Source organism: Phalangium opilio, unplaced genomic scaffold (assembly GCF_054372755.1).
Source record: "Phalangium opilio isolate 3A_F unplaced genomic scaffold, DU_Popi_V2 ptg000031l_1, whole genome shotgun sequence".
Lineage (NCBI taxonomy): Eukaryota > Metazoa > Arthropoda > Arachnida > Opiliones > Phalangiidae > Phalangium > Phalangium opilio.
In genome coordinates, this window is record NW_028324158.1 from 12,999,618 (window position 1) to 13,005,617 (window position 6,000).

Sequence of the window (6,000 nt, forward strand, 5' to 3'; positions counted from 1 at the left end):
AGTTTAAAAGGAAAATATAGGTCAACTGTTTGTAAAATAATCAATAAAATTACCACCCTTCGATCCCTCCTCTTCCCAATCTTACAAGATTTTGAAAACGATGAAAAGGCATCTGAAAGTAGGGGGGAATTAAGAATGGGAATATTTACAGGGAATTTTGATCGAGAGAGAAAGAGGAGAAAATCTTTCTCTTTTTGAAAAATTAAAATTATGCAAAATTGTTCGACGTGCTGTGGGGGGGGGGATGAAAGTTTCGGGGGGGTCTGTGGTCCTCATTAATTCCGCATGATTAAGAAATTATGGAAAAGTATGCTTCAAAAGTTCAAGTGAACGAATATTAAAAGATTCTAAACTCCGAACATCACGTATGTACGTCTTTCAGTCAAATCAAAATCAATAGTTCTATAGAAAATTTAAAAACATTTTAACGAAGTTTTATCATTTGATTTTGAAATAAATCAAGGAATCTTTATAATCTCTAATATTCTAAAGCCAAATTGTTGATAATTAGGAAGTAAAACAAATAAACTCGTTGTTAATTTGCCTTATTTCACTCTTTAGTCAATACACTGAAAATCCACAATAATAATTTATAATAAAGGTCAAGTTTAAAAGTCACCATCTAGAATAACAATTCCTCAAGTGGTGATTCAGGCTACAATCGTTCGTCATTATTCCCCAATTAAGCAAATTCCTTATTGACAAATTCTAATTGTTAAATTATAATCCATTTCCGGTTTAGATGCCTTTAAGCTATATAGGCAATGTACCAACTTTGAAATATTATAGCAAACTCGATCCCAAATTTGGTCTAGACTCTAGACAATCCTCGATCAATAAATGATGATCATTTTAAGGGGAAAATTTATACCTTTAATTTTAAACTAGAAACAGAGATCGTGTTTTAAAAATGAGAGAACCTTAATGGACTTTTAAATACATCCATTAACGTGACATCAGTATTTTTCAAAACTAGGTATAAATTTAGAATATATTTAAAATTTTAACATTACAATCATTCTTAATACATTAGTTATGTTGCAAAAAGGGTGGAGGGGTAGGACATTGACAATTTTGAGTTGAAAATGTTCTGTAATGTTTTGCCTGTACTAATTTCTGATTTAGGCCCTGAACGACTACACTGTATTACTTACAACAATTATTTATAAACTTATCATACTGATTACCAAGATAGTTACCTAACTCAATGCCTATTCAATATAACAGTAAGCCTTAATACAATAAAGCGGATATGCTGAATTTAAGTCATGAATAAAAGACTACGATAGCAGTTTTTATCTAATCTTGAAACGCATCGATTCTTGTCCCGAAGGACATCTTCAAAATAAAAAAGGGGTAGAAAAGGGTTATTATGAAAATGAGGCTCTTGTATCTATCCAACTAAAAGAAACCAATATCTACAAAGTTACAAATATATAATAAACAAACCAAAAGCTAGCCCTTCAATACATTACATCTAAATTACGGAACAAGACGTACAGTATTAAATTTAAAACTCAATATGATGGAAGCTATTTCCAACGCGTTCAAATAACCCTTATCCATGCCTTCTCTTCAATGTTTCTATTTAGCTAAACAAGGAAATAGAACAAGCGACTAAATCGGGGCCGTTATACTCTTACAGAAGACTCGAGTCAACAGTAAAAATATAAAAAAGAAACATGGATTGAAAGATAGTTTTAAAAGAAAGAAAAAAGAAGTTTTTTTCCTCTACAGGCCTAACTTCACTTTTTTGACAAGTCAATTTGAATAAAGTTTGGCGGAGAAGGCTGTCTCTAGCGGATTTCTCTGAATTTATATTAGGTACTCCCTTCATGGTTACAAGGCCTATATAGGCCAAAAAAAAAACATAATTTATACATACTCTATTGCGAGTTTAGCAAAGGCCTATATTTTAAATATTTTAATAAATTTGAAGTTGGGCGCCTTGTGGATGATAACTCCATGAATTTTAATGAATAAGAAAAAGCGAGTTACTTATGTCAATATATATACTTTACAATTACAGAAGTCCACGAGACTCTCTCGAAGTAGGCTAAACAAATGATAACAATTTCAATGTGTCGTACCATGTTTTGGCGTTCGATTGGACCTTTCCTGATCATTTTCAGCCTAGGAGGATTGATACCATTTACACCAGGAGGCCAGACTACTTGGTACTGCACTGTTATTCGCCAAATAGCCTGGCTTATTGGTGTATATGATATAAATCCTCCTAGTCACGTTTGTAATTTCTTATCAGGTATTTCGTAAGTCTCATAAACTTCCGATTTCTACTTCACCAGTAGATTTCGACTTTATAAAAACAATTTCTATCGGCTAAGATATCGACAGGTGCATGACTCAGTTTAGGAGTAGGAGAGAGAGAGAGAGAGAGAGAGAGAGAGAGAGAGAGAGAGAGAGAGAGAGAGAGAGAGAGAGAGAGAGAGAGAGAGAGAGAGAGAGAGAGAATAAAGGAAACTAAACTAAAAGAGGGTTTAACCTATAGCTCCCGTCCAAATCTACACAAAGTAAAACTAACCATTTTTCAATCTAAGAATAAACCACGATAAAAGGTAGTCATCAAAGATTCCCTACCGTAATATCTGGACTATTTTCAGGATGCAAAAAGGTTACGTCACTCTTGACAGTCGGAAAAACCTATCTTGTCCATGGGTAGGTAGGGGGGGGGACAAATCAATATAAAAACTAGTCGTGGGTTGCGAGCCCCGCAGTTTCTTCTAGGCCTAAATCTATAATAGTAGAGTGTGCGTGGGTCCTTTATAAGTCATTCGGATGACAAAAGAATTGGCAACCGGGAAATGGACGTAAAAGTCTACCTACCATTCCCAAATAACAATCCCAGGGGTATCTCCCCCGAGAGAGGAAACTCCCCCACCGGTCAAGGAGGGGCAGGGGGATAAGACTGAAGATAAAAATGTTGATTTAATCCTTAAAAAATGTAAAATATTTAGGATACATTCACTTAGAGGGTCAAGAAGTCTATTTTTTTCTCTTGGGTTCAAACATCCATTACAAATGGTCTCCCCTCCGTTTTGTAAATATCTTTTGAGTGTATAGGGGAAAAGTCTACCCCGAACCTTAAAAGCTTTTATCAGGGGGGGGGGGTAATATGTCTTATAATCCAAAGATTAACTTCCGTATTTGCTAAAACGAAGTACATATTTATTTGTAGATTGTAGACTATTTAAGAAAATATTATTTGGATTAAAAAAATAAAACACTGAACATTGGATTTGTAATGTTTAGGGAAAAGAGATGGCAAAACCAGTACTTGACTAACAGAGGGTCTGACAACAATCATAATGACGTGTTTGCTGTTTATTTTTCAATACAGACAAAACTTCATCTCGAAAGATTTAGTAAATCAAAAGTCTAGCTGTGACAAAAAAACCCCATTGACCCCTAGCGAATAAGGTAAAAATTACGTCGAATTCACGTTGCTAGGCGGTAGGAGTTTCTCCGTGCATCGCTCCAAGAAGCAACGAGTCCGAATCAAAAGATAAGTTGTAGTCAAACATTTCGGAGCCAAACGCGCGCGTGCCCTCCAAGAAAAGGTGTCGAATACTTGTTAAAAATCAAATCAATTTTTATCTTTAGAAACGCCAAGAAATGGGCCAAGTATCCCACGTCTCGTCTTGGGGGAAAAGGCTTTTTTCTAAATTGAAAAGAGACTAGACCTAGAAAGAAATAGAAGTGACGGCATCCCCGTATAGCTAGCTAGCTAGCTCTCAAAGCCACGATTTACCATTTGGCGCACGTTTCTCTCCTGCCTCTGAACATCCCTAGCTAGATCCCTGCTAAAGGATATAGAGAAAGAGATTTTTTTCTCAAGGTGATCCCCCAGCACATCTTCCCATCATCCAAGGAAGACCAAGATGAGAGAACTCAAAAGATTAGGAATATGTGCTTTAAGAATATTTCACCTGAAAATTCTACAATACCCTTCTTCTTCTTCTTCTTCTTTTTTTCTTTTTAAGATTATATCTTTTGTGAGTTGGAAATATATATATACACATATAAAATGAAATTAAACGTTTGCAGTCGAATTCTTCAAATAAAAGAGATTTTAGGCTTAACTTTGAACGGGAGAAATAATACGAAAGAAATGGAATATTTACGGAGCTTTTTTAAAAAAAAAATAAATTAAATTTGTAGGATTAAAGATGAATCGTTTAAATAAATTATCATATTTATAAAAAGGAGTAATAAAAAGAATTTTGCCTTAATTAATTTTTAAATGAAAGAAAAACCTATTTTATTATTTATTTCAAGAAGAATATTTGTATATACCTTTTAAATAAATTACTTTGAACTAAAATTAAAGTTTTCTGGGATTAAATAAATAATTGTACGAACAGAAATTATTCTCTATGACTAATTAAGTTAAATTGCCAAGGGTCTCGAGTCTTTTCGATTCGGGGTACTTGTATCATTGCGGGTTAGAACTCTCAACACTCCCAATATCAAATAACTATGTATTGAATCCATCTCCGATACATCTCCATTTCATTCAATCATTCATTGGTTTGGAAAGTACACTATACCAGCGCTATCAGGCACCATCCTGGGAAATCTAGAACCCGAGCGCTATATCTAAACTACAAGTCCTTACAAGATGAGATGGTTGAGATCGACTATATTAAACAAGCAAACAATCTTGCAAAACCCAAATTAATTAATATGAAATTGCACTCAAAATCTAAGTTAAACTTAACACAAATGACATCAGTACACCTTAAGACTACAACAACCTCAACTATCAATCAAGGCAGCTATAGCCCTGAAGGTATCCTATGCAGAAGGCGCGCGGGAATGGATGGGGTTTAGCCCCAAATTCAAAGTTATAAGGCTCCCTAGTTCTACAAGCCCATATTTGAACGTTACGTTAGGTTACATCAAGTGTTGGACTCGGACTGGGATATACGGTAGTTTGGTGTTGTGAATGTATAAATAGACTAAAAAAGGTTATCACTGTATAATAGGCCAAAAGGTTTTTTGCACATTAATAACTGATAACAACTCATGTATAAAAGTAGCTCACATAAGCCCGTGCGGCATTCTCCGTTTTACCTACCGATCAGTCTGCATTCTGTTCCTTTAACTTTAAACGACTTGTTAATTATTCAACAATAAAGAAGTTTTATGCTTAGTTAATATTGTGTTTTAACTTGGAAATTATTACATTAAAACCCAACACGCAAACACAACAAAAATGGCGACGGAGCTTTACGAACTCTCATAAGTACTTCACGGTTCAAAGTGCTTACCCGGACCACACCGCAGTTCTTTTTCAAGGAGGTACCGTTAGCGGAGAATCAACCCAAGACTAGCTACAATGGATGAAGAAGAACCCAGACACACTCTTGCTTCACCTCGACTTTTCGACACCTTCAATCCTAGACAAGAGCCTTGGGCTATTTACTCTGAAAGACTCGAAATATTCTTCGAAACCATGGCGATCACTGCCGCTCCTATGAAGAAGGCACACCTATTGACGTGCATTGGACCAGAAGTATATACGACTCTACGTGGTATCTTGGCACCAGTTAAACCATCAGCGTCCACGTACGAAACAATTGTCAGTACTTTAACGAAGTTCTACAATCCCATCTCCGTCGCCATTTTTGTTGTGTTTGCGTGTTGGGTTTTAATGTAATAATTTCCAAGTTAAAACACAATATTAACTAAGCATAAAACTTCTTTATTGTTGAATAATTAACAAGTCGTTTAAAGTTAAAGGAACAGAATGCAGACTGATCGGTAGGTAAAACGGAGAATGCCGCACGGGCTTATGTGAGCTACTTTTATACATGAGTTGTTATCAGTTATTAATGTGCAAAAAACCTTTTGGCCTATTATACAGTGATAACCTTTTTTAGTCTATTTATACATTCACAACACTTGTGAATGTATAAATAGACTAAAAAAGGTTATCACTGTATAATAGGCCAAAAGGTTTTTTGCACATTAATAACT